Source organism: Pseudophryne corroboree, chromosome 3 (genome assembly GCF_028390025.1).
Source record: "Pseudophryne corroboree isolate aPseCor3 chromosome 3, aPseCor3.hap2, whole genome shotgun sequence".
NCBI classification, from domain to species: Eukaryota; Metazoa; Chordata; class Amphibia; order Anura; family Myobatrachidae; genus Pseudophryne; species Pseudophryne corroboree.
The window spans coordinates 630,386,517-630,406,396 of record NC_086446.1 but is presented as its reverse complement, the minus strand read 5'-3'; the positions used below and the strand labels follow the sequence as shown (position 1 = coordinate 630,406,396).

General features: G+C 48.2%; 1 protein-coding gene across 2 annotated transcripts in view; it reads right to left on the bottom strand.

Annotated features, from left to right (window-relative positions):
• Positions 1–7,549, bottom strand: part of SGMS1 (sphingomyelin synthase 1) — a 622,085-nt gene extending 614,536 nt beyond the window's left edge. For both annotated transcript variants that reach the window (XM_063961726.1, XM_063961727.1), the window contains exon 1: positions 7,319–7,549. The gene's annotated coding sequence lies outside the window, so the exon portion shown is untranslated. The remainder of the gene's footprint in view (positions 1–7,318) is intronic.
• Between the last annotated feature and the right edge of the window lie 12,331 nt (positions 7,550–19,880).

Below are 19,880 nucleotides of genomic sequence, written 5' to 3'. Positions count from 1 at the left end.
AGTATTACCATTCCCTACTGTTCAGTGACATAAGTAAGCAAAACTGAAGCGCGCAGCTTTGTATGTTCAATGTCGGCACTGACCCCACATAAACACACTTCAGATCACTTTCTTTATGTAATGCATGCCCCCGTGTACAACGTTGTAATAGAAACTCAGAACGCTCTTCATGCATCTGGATAACTGCCAAATACACCATAGTACCAGCAACGTGCTGCCACGATCACTCCCAGGAGAAGGCTACGTGAATGCATCTAACTAGCACGGGAGTTCACAGTGAAAGACAGTTTGAAAATAAACTAAATCATAAACAAAATATCAGCTATAGCAGATAGGACACACACACACATGATAAACTGATATATACTAAGAACTGACACTAAAATTAGGCATATTGGGTAGTTTGTAATTATAATAAGGAACTATCAAAAATATTGGTCACTTGTTAACAATTGTTTTGTGCTATAGTAAATTTTGATGAAGTGATTTCACTGTAACAGTGGGGGTAATTCCAAGTTGATCGCAGCAGGATTTTTGATAGCAATTGGGCAAAACCATGTGCATTGCAGGGGGGGCAGATATAACATTTGCAGAGAGAGTTAGATTTGGGTGGGTTATTTTGTTTCTGTGCAGGGTAAATACTGGCTGCTTTATATTTACACTGCAATTTAGATTGCAGATTGAACTCACCACACCCAAATCTATCTCTCCCTGCAGTGCACATGGTTTTGCCCAACTGCTACAAAAGTTCCTGCTGCGATCAACTTGGAATTACCCCCAGTGCTATTCATTTTGCTAAGCAACCATACATTTTTCTTAGTAGCCTATAGTTTTAGATAAAAAACACATAGTAACAGCAGTTGTATCACTATGGTGAATCATTTGCATTTCACAATAAATGCTGAAGAAGTTACTCCAAGTCATTTCTTAGGTCTAAATATTTTGAAAGCATAAAAATATCTTGTCCAAGGAGCACTGTCAGACTCTCCAAGCATGAACACAGCAGCAACGCCAGCTTCCCCAGTCTGATCGGAGGAGCACTGCCAGCCTCTCCAGCTTGCACCCAAGAGCACTGCAGGCCCCTCCAGCTTGCACCCAGGGGTACTGACTGACTCCCCAGAATGCACCCATAAGCACTGCCAGCTTCTCCAGCATTAACGCAGCAGCACTGACAGCTTCCCCTGCCTGATCCCAGGAGCACTGCCAGCCTCCCCAAGCCTGATCCCAGGAGCACTGCCAGCCTCCCCAAGCCTGATCCCAGGAGCACTGCCAGCCTCCCCAAGCCTGATCCCAGGAGCACTGCCAGCCTCCCCAAGCCTAATCAGATGAGCACTGCCAGCCTCACCAAGCCTAATCGCATGAGCACTGCCAGCCTCCCAAAGCCTGATCACAGGAGCACTGCCAGCCTCCCCAAGCCTGATCACAGGAGCACTGCCAGCCTCCCCAAGCCTGATCACAGGAGCACTGCCAGCCTCCCCAAGCCTGATCACAGGAGCACTGCCAGCCACCACAAGCCTAATCAGATGAGCACTGACAACCTCACCAAGCCTAATCGCATAAGCACTGCCAGCCTCCCCAAGCCTGATCACAAGAGCACTGCCTCCCCAAGCCTGATCACAAGAGCACTGCCAGCCTCCCCAAGCCTGATCACAGGAGCACTGCCAGCCTCCCCAAGCCTAATCGCATAAGCACTGCCAGCCTCCCCAAGCCTGATCACAAGAGCACTGCCAGCCTCCCCAAGCCTGATCACAGGAGCACTGCCAGCCTCCCCAAGCCTGATCACAGGAGCACTGCCAGCCTCCCCAAGCCTGATCACAGGAGCACTGCCAGCCTCCCCAAGCCTGATCACAGGAGCACTGCCAGCCTCCCCAAGCCTGATCACAAGAGCACTGCCAGCCTCCCCAAGCCTGATCACAGGAGCACTGCCAGCCTCTCCAAGCCTGATCCAGGGAGCACTGCCAGCCTCCCAAAGTCTGATGTTAGGAGCACTGCCATCTGCCCCAATCCTGATCCTAGGAGCACTGCCAGACAGATTCAAGGAGCATTGCCATGCACCCAAAAGCACTGCCAGCCTGCACCCATGAGCACTACCAACCTCCCCAGCCTATTCCAAGAAGCACTACCCTCCTCCCCAGCCTGATCCAAGGAGCCTGCAACCAGTAGCACCTCCAGCACTGCCAGCCTGCACGCATGAGCACTGTCACCCTCCCCAACCTGCACCCAGGAGAACTGCCAGCCAATACAGCCTGCACCCAGCAGCACTGCCAGCAGAGCCGGCCCTAGGCATAGGTGAACTAGACAAATGCCTAGGGGCACAAGAACCTTCTGCTGATTAAAATGATATGCAGCATGCCTATATTCTGTGTGCGACTGCGGCTGTATCTGCATACGAAATGCTACATTACAGTGTATTCCTGGAAATAACTGTAACGTAGCAAATCGTATGCAGATACAGCCACAGTCGCACACAGAATGTAGGCATGCTGCATATCATTGTAATCAGCAGAAGCTGCCTGTGTGTCCTAGTCACATAGCAATGCAAAAACAAGCATTTACGGCAAAAAAGGCGTTCAAAGTTAGCAGAGCTGCCAGCTGACTCACGCCAGGCATCTCCTGCTGCATGGCGTATTAAGGCAAGATGTATGAGGACACATCTCTATCCAGGCAGAGGTCACAGCGTTAGCAGCCGTGTGAGTGCTTTGTGCAGGTTGGTTGTGCAATAGTGTTCGGCATATGTGTAAGGGGCATTATGTGCGTCATTATGTGCATAACTGCTTTAACAGTGTTTGGCATATGTGTAAGGGACACTATGTGTGTCATTATGTGTATAAGGGCATTAATAATGTGCGACGTATGTTTAAGGGACACTATGTGCGTCATTATGTGTATAAGGGCATTAATAATGTGTGGCATATGTGTAAGGGACATTATAGGGTATATGCAATTGCGGTCGAATTCGACCGTTTTTTAATTCGACAGTCAGACACCCTGCCGCCGGGACCCGAATTAGACATATTCAATAAAAAACGGATTCGACAGTCCCGCTGTTGAAAAACGGACCAATTGACTGATAGTGTGCGTCCTGGATTCGACTTTTTGGACGGCACAAAAGTGTTTAAAAAACCCAGAAAAAAATTGCGAGGGGTCCCCCCTCCTAAGCATAACCAGCCTCGGGCTCTTTGAGCCGGTCCTGGTTGTAAAATTATGAGAAAAAAATTGACAGGGGATCCCCTGTATTTTTACAACCAGCACCGGGCTCTGCGTCCGGTCCTGGTGCTAAAAATACGGGGGGGGAAAGCGTAGGAGTCCCCCGTATTTTTAACACCAGCACCGGGCTCCACTAGTCAGAGAGATAATGCCACAGCCGGGGGACACTTTTATACCGGTCCCTGCGGCCCTGGCATTAAATCACTAACTAGTCACCCTGGCCGGGGTACCCTGGAGGAGTAGGGACCCCTTAAATCAAGGGGTCCCCCCCTCTCCAGCCACCCAAGGGCCAGGTGTGAAGCCCGAGGCTGTCCCCCCCCATCCAAGGGCTGCGGATGGGGGGGCTGATAGCCTTGTGTCAAATAAAAGAATAGTTTTTTTGTAGCAGAACTACAAGTCCCAGCAAGCCTCCCCCGCAAGCTGGCACTTGGAGAACCACAAGTACCAGCATGCGGGGGGGAAACGGGCCCACTGGTACCTGTAGTTCTACTGCAATAAAAATACCCAAATAAAAACAGTACACGCACACTGTGAAAGTAAAACTTTATTACATACATGCATGCCGACACACACATACTTACCTATGTTCACACGCCGACTCTGTCCACTTCTCCATGTAGAATCCACGGGGTACCTGAAAATAAAATTATACTCACCAAAATCCAGTGTAGCATCTGTCCTCTTCTCCTTATAATCCACGTACTTGGCAAAAAAACAAACCGCATTACCCGGACCACGCACTGAAAGGGGTCCCATGTTTAACCTCACCGCTGACTGCAAAGTTCCCACCATTGAAGATAATGGAGCGGCATAGTGCTATGCGCTGTCTGACAGCTCAGACGCGCACAGCCAATCAGGAGAGTGCCACGACGTGGCGCTCCCTGATTGGCTGAAGAGACCCTCTGTGACAGGAGTCACGGGGGTCCTGGTATTCGGGGAAAGGGGTCCCATGTGTAAACATGGGACCCCTTTCAGTGCGTGGTCCGGGTTTTGCGTTTTATTTTTTTGCCAAGTACGTGGATTCCAAAAAAGAAGAGGACAGATCTACACTGGATTATGGTGAGTATCATTTTATTTTCAGGTACCCCGTGAATTCTACTTGGAGAAGTGGACCGAGTCGGCGTGTCAACATAGGTAAGTATGTGTGTGTCGGCATGCATGTATGTAATAAAGTTTTACTTTCACGGTGTGCGTGTACTGTTTTTATTTGGGTATTTTTTTGCAGTAGAACTACAGGTACCAGCGGGCCCGTTTCCCCCCCGCATGCTGGTAATTGTGGTTCTCCAAGTACCAGCTTGCGGGGAGGCTTGCTGGGACTTGTAGTTCTGCTACAAAAAACAATATTCTTTTATTTGACACAAGGCTATCAGCCCCCCATCCGGAGCCCTTGGATGGGGGAGGGGGGGGGGGGGGTAGCCTCGGGCTTCACCCCTGGCCCTTGGGTGGCTGGAGGGGGGACCCCTTGATTTAAGGGGTCCCCACTCCTCCAGGGTACCCTGGCCAGGGGTGACTAGTTGGGGATTTAATGCCACGGCCGCAGGGACCGGTATAAAAGTGTCCCCCGGCTGTGACATTATCTCTCCAGCTAGTGGAGCCCGGTGCTGGTGTTGAAAATACAGGGGACCCCAACGTCTTTTGTCCCCCGTATTTTTTGCATCAGGACCGGACGCAGAGCCCGGTGCTGGTTGTAAAAATACGGGGGATCCCCTGTCAATTTTACCCCCGTATTTTTACAACCAGGACCGGCTCAGAGAGCCCGAGGCTAGTTATGCTTAGGAGGGGGGACCCCACGCATTTTTTTTCTTGATTTTTAACCCATTCCCACTGAAAAACATGCTCTGATCTCTCCATATTATTTTAGTCAGTAAAAAAAAAAATATATATTCTTTTAAAAAATATATAAATAATACTTGTGGCTCCTAATAGACAAACCATGTAGATAATCCCTTCTAATATAAATAGATATGCTATTAGCAACAACAAAAAACACGAAAAAAAACATGTTTCTAAAAATTTTTATTAGATTCCGCCACCAAAATGAGGCGGACTGAAATTGACGAAATGACTGTCGAAAAGCGCTGTTGTCGAATAGACATTCTTCAATTGAATATACTTTTGTCGAAAAGCCGCATTTTTACCATTGCAGACATGTCGAATTTGACAACTGGCGAATTTCAAAAAGTCGAATCTGAAACGGACGTTTTTTTTGTCGAAAAGTACTGTATTGCATTGTCGATTTTTTTTTTATTTGTGTCGAAAATGCCCCGTTTTTCGACATTTGCGGCAATTCGTCCGCAATTGCATATACCCCTATGTGTGTCATTATGTCTATTTATGTGTAAGGGACATTATGTGTGTCATTACGTGTATAAGAGCATTAATAATGTGCGACATAAGGGACATTACTGTATGTGTATAAGGCCATTAATAAAGGCTGGCATAATGTGTAAGATGCATTATGTTTATAAGGACATTAATAATGTGCGGCATATTTGTAAGGGACATTATGTGTATCATTATATGTATAAGGGTATTAATAATGTAATAATGTGCGGCATATATGTAAGGGACATTATGTGTATAAGGGCATTAATAAAGGCTGGCATAATGTGTAAGGCGCATTATGTTTACAAGGACATTAATAATGTGTGGCATATGTGTAAATGACATTATGTGTATCATTATATGTATAAGGGCATTAATAATGTACAGCATATATGTAAGGGACATTATGTGTATAAGGGCATTAATAAAGGTTGGCATAATGTGTAAGGCGCATTATGTTTATAAGGACATTAATAATGTGTGTCATATGTGTAAAGGGCATTACTGTGTGGTATTATGTGTATAAAGGCATTACTTACACTACTTGTGGCAGTATGTGTATAATGTGCTCTACTGTGTGGCGTAACATATAGAAAGGGCACTACTGTGTGGTCTAATGTGAATAAAGAGCAATATGGTGCGGTGTAATGTGAATAAGGAGCAATTCAGTGTGATGTAATATGAATAAGGGGCACTACTGTGAAGAGTAAAGTATATAAGGTAAAATGGTACTACTGTGTGATGTAACGTGAATAAGCGACACTATCGCATGATATAATGTTAATAAAGTTGCACTACTGTGTGGTGTAATTTGAATTGGGGGTACTAATGTGTGGCCATGCCCCTTCCCAGTAAGAACACGCCCCTTTTTGGGCATCACGCTGAATGTTCGCACTGTTTCTATGTACAATATAGGGGGTAGGAGCACCAAAATTAGGATTGCTATGGGCGAGTGATGGTGCTTGGAAAGGGGTTCAGTGTCAGAGGTGGAACTAGCGGTGGTGCTAGGGGGGACCAGCCAAAATCTTTTCTAGGGCATCATATTGGTTATGGCTGGCTCTGACTACCAGCCTCCAGAGAATGCTCCCAGGAGAACTGGCAGCCTCCCCAACTTCCATGCAGCAGCACTGCCATCCTCCCCAAACTGCACCCAGGAGTACTGACAGCCTCCCTAGTTTGCACCTTGTAGCACTGCCAGCCTCCAGAGAATGCACCATGGAGAGCTGCCAGCCTCCAGAGAATGCTCCCGGGTGAACTGCCAGCCTCCCCAACTTCCAGGCAGGAGTACTGCCAGCCTCCCCAAACTGCCCCAGTAGCACTGCCAGCCTCCAGAGAATGCACCCGGGAGTACTGCCAGCCTCCAGAGAATGCTCCCGGGAGAACTGCCAGCCTCCAGAGAATGCTCCCGGGAGAACTGCCAGCCTCCAGAGAATGCTCCCGGGAGAACTGCCAGCCTCCCCAACTTCCACGCAGTAGTACTGCCAGCCTTCCCAGTTTTCACCTGGGAGTAGTGTCAGCCTTCCCAGTTTGCACCTGGGAGCACTGACAGCCTCCCCAGCCTGCACCTGGGGGTACAGCCAGCCTCCCCAGCCTGCACATGGGAGCACTGCCAGCCTCCCCAGTTTGCACCCTGTAGCACTGCCAGCCTCCCCAGCCTGATCACAAGCACACTGACAGCCTTCCCAGCCTGACCCCAGGAGCACTGCCAGCCTCCCCAGCCCGCACACAGTCCCTGCAACCTGATCACACCATCCGTGGCCACTGCCAGCCGTGCTTATGTACTCACTTGTGCAAGGAGGAGCAGGTCCCGTGAATCGGCTGCAGTGATGCCAGTTCTGTGCTGCCCAGCGGGCAGACGCTTGGAGGAGGCGGCTGTCCCCGGCGCGCTGCTGCTGGGCGGGTGACTCGAGAATGTCTCCCAAGGGTTCCCGGAGTGTGGGTGACAGAGAGGGCGGCGATGATATCTCCTGCCCACAATCCACAGCGTTACTATAATCACACAGGGAGACTCCAGTGATGGCAGCAGCGAGATGAGCTGAGCAGCAACATGCCAGACGGGAAAAGTCTGGCGCCATCTAGCGGACAACGCCCTCCCCTACAGCCTCCCTGGCAGCATATTGCCAGAGCCCAACTGTGTACACAGCGCAGTCACTGTACCAGGGGAATCTGGGCTGGGAAAGTGGCAATAAGACACCTGCTGTATGTACATTATTACATGCAAGATTCCCCTAACATGAGAATGATTTCTATATACTACTGTAACAAACATTACTTGTTCTGTAATTTTCCACAGTGACTGCACTTCTCATATTTGCTCTTTCTAGATTAGTGGATCTCAATCACAGTCCTCAAATACCCCAAACAGGTCAAATTTTCAGGATTTATTTGCAAAGGTGAATGTATCTAGCTTGCTGGGTCAGTGATTATGCAACTTGCTTCCAGACAGAAATCCTGAAAAAACATGACCTGACCTGTTGGATGGAGATGCTTGTGAACCACTGTTCTAGACTAAGCTGATATTTACTGAAGATGATTATTCATTAATGAGCCATATATGCTATTAGAACCATAGGCAGTGAACATCTCCCCCTCTGGGAATGAGATGTACATACTGTAATGTGCTGAAATGCTTTCACCCTGCAGCAAAGTGGCCATGCAAATTATATTTAAAATGTTGGCAATTAATATGGTACGCTGTGTACATTTGTTGGTACTCTGTATGTAAAAATCACTACTGGGAAACTGCATGTGTGGATCTAAGGGAAAGACTAGGGTGCCTAGTTATCACCATCCGCATCCAGGATGCGGATGACAGGTGATAAAATTGCCCCAACTCGCACTGCGATAATTGATTACATCGCAGGGATGTATCAATTATCGCATGCAGGAACAGAGCTTGCGGTCAAGCTCTGTCCCTGCGATGCCTCTTCACAGCATCATCGGGTATTTTTCGTAAAAAACAACCCGATGTCCTGCTGCGCATGCACCACCCCCACCGACATCGCCACTACCGTCGCCGCCGCCCGGTCAACCCCCCTCCCCGTCGCGACTACCCCCGCAACCTTTCCCTGGATGGTGCTTTTATCAGGAAATCGTCCAGGTACGGAATTATGTTCATTCCCTGTTTGTGGAGTAGAAACATCATCTCTGCCATCACCTTGGTGAACACCCTCGGTGCCGTGGAGAGACTAAACGGCAGGGCCTGGAACTGGTAGTGACAGTCCTGCAATGCAAACCGTAGGTAAGCCTGATGAGGCGGCCAGATCGGAATGTGAAGGTACACATCCTTGATATCCAGAGACACTAGAAATCCCCCCTCCTCCAGACCTGAGATCACAGCTCTCAGAGACTCCATCTTGAATTTGAACACTCGTAAGTACGGGTTCAACGACTTGAGGTTCAAAATTGGTCTTACCGAACCGTCCGGTTTCGGTACTACAAACAAGTTGGAATAGTACCCCTTGTTTAGCTGAGGAGGTAGAACTGGAACAATGACTTGAGTCTGTACCAATCTTTGGATGGAATGTTGTAAAGTTATACTTGCCTCTTGTGAAACTGGCAAGCCTGATTTGAAGAATATGTGAGGTGGGAGCTCTTGGAACTCCAGTCTGTAGACCTGAGAAATAAGATTTATGACCCAGGGATCCTGAACTAATTTGACCAGATTTGACTGAAGAATTGTAGGGGAACTCGCACCTGACAGCCTTCCAGGCATTGCGGTCCACCATCATGCTAAAGTTTTTAAGGAAGCAGGGCCTGAGCTCTGTTCCTGAGCACCAGCTGTTGCTGGTTTGCGTGGTTAACCTCTTGTGCCGCTGGAGGACGTAGAAGCACCTCTGGATTTGCCCTTGAACTTGGCCGTCCGAAAGGACTTTGACTTAGAAGCTGAATAAGTCTTCTTGGTTGGGGGGGGGGGCTGCGGAAGGAAGATACGTAGACTTACCCACAGTAGCTGTGGAGATCCATTTGTCTAATTCATCTCCGAACAAGGCCTCTCCTGTGAATGGTAGGCCTTCCACACCTTTCCTGGAATTCGCGTCGGTAGTCAACTGGCGTAGCCACAAGCCTCTGCGTGCCGACACTGCCATAGCAGTGGTGCGTGCGTTAAGCACGCCTATTTCCTTTATGGCTTCCACCATATAGTTCGCAGAGTTCTGTATATGCTGTAGGAGTAAGACAACATCCCCCCTAGATAAGGAATCTAACCCATCAATTAGGTTTGCTGACCATTTTGCAATGGCACACGCAGGGGGGGGGGGGGGGGGGGGGGGGGTTCTGAGTACCCAGAAACCCCCCGATAGCCCAAGTTTATTTTATTTTTTGTGAACAGAGGCAGGTCTGCCCTTTACACACTGCCGTCTGCTGCTCCACTTATTGAGAGCTCAGCTCATTAGAGCTCGCTGTGCTTTACAAAGCACAGCAGATGACCGAGGCAGGGAGCTGCAGGCACTCAGCAGCGGCGGCCACTCGGAAGCAGCAGTCAGCACTGGCAAGGGAGGGAGTCCCCGTCAGCGGCGGTTGGCAATAGTGGAAGCGGCGGGCGGAGGCAGTCAGCATCAGCGGCGGAGCTGCAGGTGTCAAGACATCGGCAATGATGGAAGCGGCGGATGGAGGCAGTCACCATCAGCGGCAGAGTTGCAGGATCTCGGCAAGCGTGGAAGTGTCAGGAAGGCAGATGTGAGCATGTATATTTATTTTTTACAGTTTGTGAATACAGCTATACTATATATGTACATGTATAAACCGGCGGTTTAGAGTATCAATTACTTGAATAGTCCTGGTTTAACCCTCCCCCTACCCTACATAACACTCCCTTTTAGGTGCATAACCCTAACCCCCCACCACCACCACAGCCTATCCCTAACCCCCCCTTCCCCTGGGTGGCACCTAAACCTAACTCACCCTCCCCACACACCCTAAACAGTCTCCCCCCGAGCCTAACTCCCCCCCTTCATGGTGGTGCCTAACCCCCCTCTCCCCGAACCAAACCCCCCCACCCTAACTCTAAGTCCACTGGAAGTCAACTAAACCTACCCCCCCCCCCCCCCCTCTATCCCCAGTGTAATACTTACCCACCCCACTGTCTCGACGGTCGGGATACGGCGTCATGTCCTGGCCCCTTTTGGGATTCCACTACGGACTACGAGAAATAGAATTACCGGTGAGTAAATTCTTATTTTCTCTGACGTCCTAGTGGATGCTGGGGACTCCGTAAGGACCATGGGGATTATACCAAAGCTCCCAAACGGGCGGGAGTGCGCGGATGACTCTGCAGCACCGAATGAGAGAACTCAAGGTCCTCCTCAGCCAGGGTATCAAATTTGTAGAATTTTGCAAACGTGTTTGCCCCTGACCAAGTAGCAGCTCGGCAAAGTTGTAAAGCCGAGACCCCTCGGGCAGCCGCCCAAGATGAGCCCACCTTCCGTGTGGAATGGGCTTTTACAGATTTAGGCTGCGGTAAGCCTACCGCAGAATGCGCCAGCTGAATAGTGCTACAAATCCAGCGCGCAATAGACTGCTTAGAAGCAGGAGCACCCAGCTTGGCGGGTGCATACAGGATAAACAGCGAGTCAGTCTTTCTGGAAATATAAATTTTTAGGGCCCTGACTACGTCCAGCAACTTGGAATCCTCTAAGTCCCTAGTAGCCGCAGGCACCACAATAGGTTGGTTCAAGTGAAAAGCTGAGACCACCTTTGGGAGAAACTGAGGACGAGTCCTCAATTTTGCCCTATCCATATGGAAAATCAGATAAGGGCTTTTACAAGACAAAGCCGCCAATTCTGAAAGCCGCCTGGCCGACGCCAAGGCCAACAGCATGACCACTTTCCACGTGAGATATTTTAAATCCACAGTCTTAAGTGGTTCGAACCAATGTGATTTCAGGAATGCCAAAACCACATTGAGATCCCAAGGTGCCACTGGGGGCACAAAAGGAGGCTGAATATGCAGAACTCCTTTGAGAAAAGTCTGAACTTCGGGCAGTGAAGCCAGTTCTTTTTGGAAGAAAATCGACAGAGCCGAAATCTGGACCTTTATGGACCCCAATTTGAGGCCCAACGTCACCCCTGCTTGCAGGAAGTGCAGGAATCGACCCAGTTGAAATTCCTCCGTCGGGGCCTTCATGGCCTCACACCAAGCAACATATTTTCGCCAAATGCGGTGATAATGTTTTGCGGTGACATCCTTCCTGGCTTTGATCAGGGTAGGGATGACTTCCTCCGGAATACCCTTTTCCTTCAGGATCCGGTGTTCAACCGCCATGCCGTCAAACGCAGCCGCGGTAAGCCTTGGAACAGACAGGGTCCCTGCTGCAGCAGGTCTTGTCTGAGCGGCAGAGGCCAAGGGTCCTCTGTAAGCATCTCTTGAAGTTCCGGGTACCAAGCTCTTCTTGGCCAATCCGGAACCACGAGTATGGTTTTCACTCCTCGCCTTCTTATTATTCTCAGTACCTTGGGTATGAGAGGTAGAGGAGGAAACACATAAACCGCCTGGTACACCCATGGTGTCACTAGAGCGTCCACCGCTATCGCCTGAGGGTCTCTTGACCGGGCGCAATATCTTTTCAACTTCTTGTTGAGGCGGGACGCCATCATGTCTACCTGTGTTTTTTCCCACCGGTTGACCAGCATTTGGAAAACTTCTGGATGAAGTCCCCATTCTCCCGGGTGGAGGTCGTGCCTGCTGAGGAAGTCTGCTTCCCAGTTGTCCACTCCCGGAATGAACACTGCCGTCAGTGCTAACACATGATTCTCTGCCCATCTAAGAATCCTTGTGGCTTCTGCCATCGCCATCCTGCTTCTCATGCCGCCCTGTCTGTTTACATGGGCGACCGCCGTGATGTTGTCTGACTGGATTAGTACCGGCTGGTTTTGAAGCAGGGGTCTTGCCTGGCTTAGGGCATTGTAAATGGCCCTTAGCTCCAGGATATTTATGTGAAGAGAAATCTCCTGATTTGACCACAGTCCCTGGAAATTTCTTCCCTTTGTGACTGCCCCCCAGCCCCGAAGGCTGGCATCCGTGGTCACCAGGACCCAGTCCTGTATTCCGAATCTGCGGCCCTCTAGTAGATGAGCCCTCTGCAGCCACCACAGCAGCGACACCCTGGTTCTGGCCGATAGAGTTATCCGCTGTTGCATCTGGAAATGGGACCCGGACCATTTGTCCAACAGGTCCCACTGGAACGTCCTTGCGTGGAACCTTCCGAATGGAATTGCTTCGTACGAAGCTACCATTTTTCCCAGGACTCGTGTGCATTGATGTACCGACACTTTTCCTGGTTTTAGGATGTCTCTGACCAGAGATGACAATTCCTCGGCTTTTTCCAGTGGAAGAAACACTCTTTTCTGGTCTGTGTCCAGAATCATTCCCAGGAACAGAAGACGTGTCGTCGGGACCAGCTGTGACTTTGGAATGTTTAGAATCCAGCCGTGCTGTTGTAGCACTTCCTGAGAAAGTGCCACCCCCCCTATCAACTGTTCTTTGGACCTCGCCTTTATCAGGAGATCGTCCAAGTACGGGATAATTAAAACTCCCTTCTTGCGAAGGAGTATCATCATTTCGGCCATTACCTTGGTAAAGACCCTCGGTGCCGTGGATAATCCAAACGGCAGAGTCTGGAACTGATAGTGACAGTCCTGTACCACAAATCTGAGGTACTCCTGGTGCGGAGGGTAAATGGGGACATGCAGGTACGCATCCTTGATGTCCAGGGATACCATGTAATCCCCCTCCTCCAGGCTCGCAATAACCGCCCTGAGCGATTCCATCTTGAACTTGAACCTTTTGATATAAGTGTTCAAGGCTTTTAAATTTAAGATGGGTCTCACCGAACCGTCCGGTTTCGGTACCACAAACATTGTGGAGTAGTAACCCTTTCCTTGTTGAAGGAGGGGTACCTTGGCGATCACTTTCTGTGAATACAGTTTTTGAATAGCCACCAACACTGCCTCCCTGGCAGAGGGAGTTGCCGGCAAGGCAGATTTTAGGAAACGGCGGGGGGGAGACGTCTCGAATTCCAGCCTGTACCCCTGAGATACTACTTGAAGGACCCAGGGATCCACTTGTGAGAGAGCCCACTGTGTGCTGAAAAACCTGAGACGCGCCCCCACCGTTCCCGATTCCGCCTGGGCAGCCCCAGCGTCATGCTGTGGACTTACCGGACGCAGGGGAGGACTTCTGCTCCTGGGAACTAGCTGTGCGCTGCAGCTTTTTCCCCCTTCCTCTGCCCCTCGGCAGAAAGGATGAGCCTCTAGCCCGCTTATTTTTCTGGGGCCGAAAGGACTGTATCTGATAATACGGTGCTTTCTTTTGCTGTGGGGTAGCCTGTGGCAAAAAAGTCGATTTCCCAGCAGTAGCTGTGGAAACGAGGTCTGAAAGACCTTCCCCAAAAAGTTCCACCCCTTTATAGGGTAAAACTTCCATGTGCCGCTTGGAGTCGGCATCACCTGACCATTGCCTAGTCCATAACCCCCGTCTGGCGGCAATGGACATAGCGCTTATTTTTGATGCCAGCCGGCAAATATCCCTCTGTGCATCACGCATGTATAAGACCGCGTCTTTAATATGGTCAATCGTTAGCAAAATATTGTCCCTATCCATGGTATCAATGTTTTCCGACAGGGAGTCTGACCACGCAGCAGCAGCACTGCACATCCAAGCTGATGCAATAGCGGGTCTCAATATAATGCCAGTGTGTGTGTATATAGCTTTTAGGGTACTTTCCTGCTTTCTATCAGCAGGTTCTTTTAGGGCGGCCGTATCCGGAGACGGTAGTGCCACCTTCTTTGATAAGCGTGTCAGCGCTTTATCTACCCTAGGGGGTGTTTCCCAGCGTGACCTATCCTCTGGCGGGAAAGGGTACACAGCCATTAACCGTTTAGAAATGATCAATTTCTTATCTGGGGAAGACCACGCTTCCTCACACACCTCATTTAATTCGTCAGATGCAGGAAAAACTACTGGTAGTTTTTTCTCACCAATCATAATACCCTTTTTTGTGGTACCTGGGGTATCAGAAATGTGTAATACATTTTTCATAGCCTCAATCATATAACGGGTGGATCTATTGGAGGGTACACTCGTCTCATCATCGTCGACACTGGAGTCGGTATCCGTGTCGACATCCGTATCTGTCATCTGAGGTAGCGGGCGTTTTATAGCCCCTGATGACATTTGAGACGCTTGGACAGGCACAAGCTGAGTAGCCGGCTGTCCTATGTCGTCAAACCTTTTATGTAAGGAGCTGACACTGTCACGTAATTCCTTCCATAAGTCCATCCACACTGGTGTCGACCCCGCAGGCGGTGACATCACATTCACAGGCATTTGCTCCGCCTCCACATCATTATCCTCATCATACATGTCGACACAGCAGTACCTACACACAGTAGACACACAGGGAATGCTCTTACAGAGGACAGGACCCCACAAAGCCCTTTGGGGAGACAGAGGGAGAGTATGCCAGCACACACCAGGGCGCTATATAACACAGGGATATCACTATACAGAGTGTTTTCCCCTATAGCTGCCTATATATTATATACATTGCGCCTAAATTGTGCCCCCCCTCTCTTTTTTACCCTTTCTGTAGTGCAGGACTGCAGGGGAGAGCCAGGGAGCTTCCTTCCAGCAAAGCTGTGAGGGAATAATGGCGCCAGTGTGCTGAGGGAGTTGGCTCCGCCCCTTTTTCGGCGGGCTTTCTCCCGCTATTTTATCGTTTCTGGCAGGGGTTAATATACACCTATATAGCCTCTGGGGCTATATATGGTGTAAGTTTTGCCAGCCAAGGTGTTACTATTGCTGCTCAGGGCGCCCCCCCCCCAGCGCCCTGCACCCATCAGTGACCACAGTGTGTGGTGTGCATGAGGAGCAATGGCGCACAGCTGCAGTGCTGTGCGCTACCTTGGAGAAGACAGAAGTCTTCAGCCGCCGATATTCCGGACCACCTTCTTGTTTCTGGCTCTGTAAGGGGGACGGCGGCGCGGCTCCGGGAACGGACGACGAGGTCGGGTCCTGTGTTCGATCCCTCTGGAGCTAATGGTGTCCAGTAGCCTAAGAAGCCCAAGCTACCACCACTTAGGTAGATTCGCTTCTTCTCCCCTTAGTCCCTCGATGCAGTGAGCCTGTTGCCAGCAGATCTCACTGTAAAATAAAAAACCTAAAATAAACTTTCTTCCTAGGAGCTCAGGAGAGCCCCTAGTGTGCATCCAGCTCAGCCGGGCACAGAAATCTAACTGAGGCTTGGAGGAGGGTCATAGGGGGAGGAGCCAGTGCACACCAGATAGTCCTAAATCTTTCTTTAGATGTGCCCAGTCTCCTGCGGAGCCGTCTATCCCCCCCATGGTCCTTACGGAGTCCCCAGCATCCACTAGGACATCAGAGAAAAAAATAAAAAATAAAATAAAAAAATAAATAAATAATAAATAATAATAATAATAATAATAATAATAATAATAATAATAATAAATAATAATATTATTATATATATATATATATATATATATATATATATATATATATATATATATATATATATTGCTAATCTGCTAATCTAGATACTCCCACATACATTTATATGGATTATACTGTGCAACGTAATTGAAATATTCTTCTCTAATGTTGGGTATACACTAGGCCGACGTCTGTCGACCTGAGAATTGGCAAGCACATACACACTTGCCAATCGTCTGCCCGATGTGATGGGCCTGACGCCACAAATGGGTAATCATTTACATGTACCAGCCCCGTTGAGAAGTCAGTCACCAACGGCTGTTGCAGTAAGTGTTCAGGCAAGCTGTAGACTGCCCATTCACACAGCACGATGAGCCAACTCATCCAAAGTCACTCCTAGATCTTCTAAATGGCACTGCAATAACCAGCATGCCCTTCAAACGCTGCATCAAGGTGACTACAGGTGGGTTGACTCTCAATTTAGATATATTTTTGTATGTGTTATCATGTAGCTTAACAATAAGCAATTATATGACCCATAGTGGGTGCTATTATCATGCAGCATTAGGGACCACCAGTATCAGAGAAACCTTGCCGTGGCCTGGCGGCTTAACTATATCTTTGCAAGTATATGCACCATAGAACGCAAAATTTTCTATCATGTTGTGTTGAAGTCTTTTGCTCATAGTTTGGTGTGCGAGTGGAATACTTTTCTCTTTTTCTTGTTTACAGTGGAATCCCAAGTAAATTTTGCACACAATACACTGTTCCCATTTTGATACCACTTCACCCTCACCAACCGCCGAGTACTTTCTCTGCACAACACAGGGATATTTGACCTCATTTATAAGGCTATAACACTAGTTGTGTCCCCAGTTTCAAGCTTTGTACATTACCTGTTGATATAGTCACAGACATAAAAGTATGTACAGCTTGTCAAAAATAGCATCTGACCTGGTAATTTGTTTTTCAGGCAGCAGATAAGACATGCAAATACCCCAGCGGCTACTCTGCCGTATTATCTACAAGGTCAGCTCTTACAGTAATACTGCACAAGGACAGTGTTCAAATACATTTCCATTTACTCTCATTTTCAATTCCTTTAGGGTTTTCCATATAAGTAATCAGAAGGACTAGTAAAGCTGGCCATATGGATGGGAATTGTACACACAATCAGAGTCAACCATCGTCCTGCAATGCATCTACCATTCATCCTATTGAAGTGATTTATTAAGTTATTTATATAGAGCAGACATTTCCCAGCACTTTACAGAGAATATTTCTATTATTCACATCTGTCCTTGTCCCAGTAGAGCTTACAATCTATGTTCCCACCACATGGACAAACACAGACACTAGAGTTAATTTTCTTTGTCAGCAGTCGATTAAGGTAATATGTTTTTTTAGGTTTGGGAGAAAACCGGAGCACCCAGAGGAAACCCATGCAAACACAGGGAGAACGTACAAACACCATACAGATGACTGGGAATTGATTCACCCAACTGGGTATAAAACAACCTAATACCATCCAAACTGCAATGTCACTGGGCACTTACACAGATGTGTCTTCAAACACATAGCCTCAATATTATTTTTATCATTATTACATTTTACTTATAAAGGCGCCACAAGTGTTTCGCAGCGCCGTACAAATACAGCACAAGGCGCCAGCAGGACAGAGCCGCTCCGAGAGGTGTAGTGTACAGTCTCTTTAAAGTTTGAGTCATTCACATTGCAGACGCATTGAAACATCAGTCACAGTATACTAGAAACGCGGGGCTGCGACTAAAACCGTACAGGAATATGTTTTAAACACGTACAAAGTAGCAGGTGAAGCACAATGGAACTTAGCATGAGAAAAAGCAGTGGTCGCTTCACCGTAGTATGTTGTATACAGAATCAGACTCATTCACACAAGGGTACAAATGTTGCACATAAAATTGGTAAGTGCAAAATAGTTTTTTCACTTCCAGTTTCTGCGAAATAAGATGCACATTTTGAGTGAAAAAGATGTAAAGCACAAAGGAATTTGCTGCGCTATATAAGAAACGTAATAAATAAATGCTTGGAGCAGCCACATAGCCTGGGTCCTGACATGCCGAGAGGGGCTCTTTGATGCAACTGAAGCAACCGTGTATGAGGACACATCTGTACATCACAATCAAATACTCATTTTGATAGAATTTTATCCAAGTACTGTATTACATAAATCTTGACACATCTGTGTAGATAAACAGATAAAGGGGGTTATTCAGGTTGGATTGCCGATTCTAATAAAAAACAGAATCTGCAATCCTTTCTTCTGCATGCTGGGGGCCGCCCATTGCAGGGCAGGGCCGCCCAGCGGCTGCAGTTGCACATTTTCCATGGGAAAAAGTCACACGCAGCTGCCCTGAAAATGCCACTCCCGCAACAGTCCTTTGCCACCCCGCCCGCCTGGTGAGCGCCTCTACCTTTCAATCCGGTAGAGTCGTTCACAGCTGAATGGGCAGAGCGGAACCTGCGCATGCGCACTGGCGCCACCAACAGGGAATTGCTGAATAACCCCAAAGTAGAGTACTCAGCCCACCCCTATTGGGAATGTGAACATCAGGATGGCGGCATCTGTATTATGATCGCCTGTCTGCCGGGGTCACATACCGATCACCTTTCAAGCCATATTTGTCTAGTATTGGTAAAAAAATAAAATATTGATTGAAAACATACCTCTACATCTTAAACCCGACCAAATATAGGTAAGAAAATTTGGTTTGTAGGAGTCAATGGAGTTTCATCAATGTTCTTTTCAGAAGGCTCTTAGAGTAGAATATGTGTCTAAATACCCATCCATTGGTCTTTCTTCATTATGTACCATAAACTGCTCTGCAGTATGGATTACCTAATGTACTTGTACATAGAAAGACAGCGATCCCATATTTTGTACACATGGTCATACGGTCTACAGGCTTGATGAAATAACAAAATGTTCTGGTGGTCTATCAGGGATTACCGGGTACAGCTCCCACGTTGGCTGCTGGATCTGGTGGCGATGTCACAAGGGCATCCAAGTCATCTTCCAGCAGTCTTGGCAGTGAGTATCCCTAACTGTGTACGTTCAGGATCCCGGCTGTCGGGATCCCAGCAACCGTAATACCGAAACCGGAATCCAGACAGCTGTCAGAACAGACAAAGGAATCTCAAAAGGATCAGGATCCAGACAGTCAGGATCCCGAAGGTAAGTATTAATGGCCTGACTTAGGTTTAGGCACATTCCAGGGGGGGTTGGGGTTAGGCTGCAGACAGGCGGGGTTAGGGATAGGCAGAACTGGGGGGGGGGGGGGGGGGGTTAGGTTTAGGCAACAATAGGGGAGGCTGCGGACAGGGAGGGTTAGGGGGTAGGGAGGTTATCGTACCTAATGCACCCCTGTCGGCATTGCCACGATCAGGATGCCGGCATCTGGATACTGACCACCGGCTTCTCATGCGGAATCCTCCCTAACCCTTCTCCCTCTTACCTAATTCTACCCTCCGTCCCACATCCTAACAATAACCCTCCTCCAGTCTGTGCAGAGTGTAACATTTCACATGTCTACATTCTGTAGATACCAACATTTCAACAATGTTGACATCATAACTGTTGATATTATGAATGTCAATATATTGGCTGCATCCCATTGAAACACAATACCTGAATCATATGCTTCTAAGACAAATAGAAATTCAACGAATCTCAACTATGTGACGTTATAAAAGAGATGTCCACTTCTAACAGCGCTGCTGCCTCCTGGCTACTAAAGTAGAATGACTCCTTCCTCTATGATCCTATCTGCAACCTACATACTGTAAAATGTATGAACCCACACAACAAATATTATACAGATCAAAAACTGCAGAAAATAATTAAGGGCATAGGCACAAG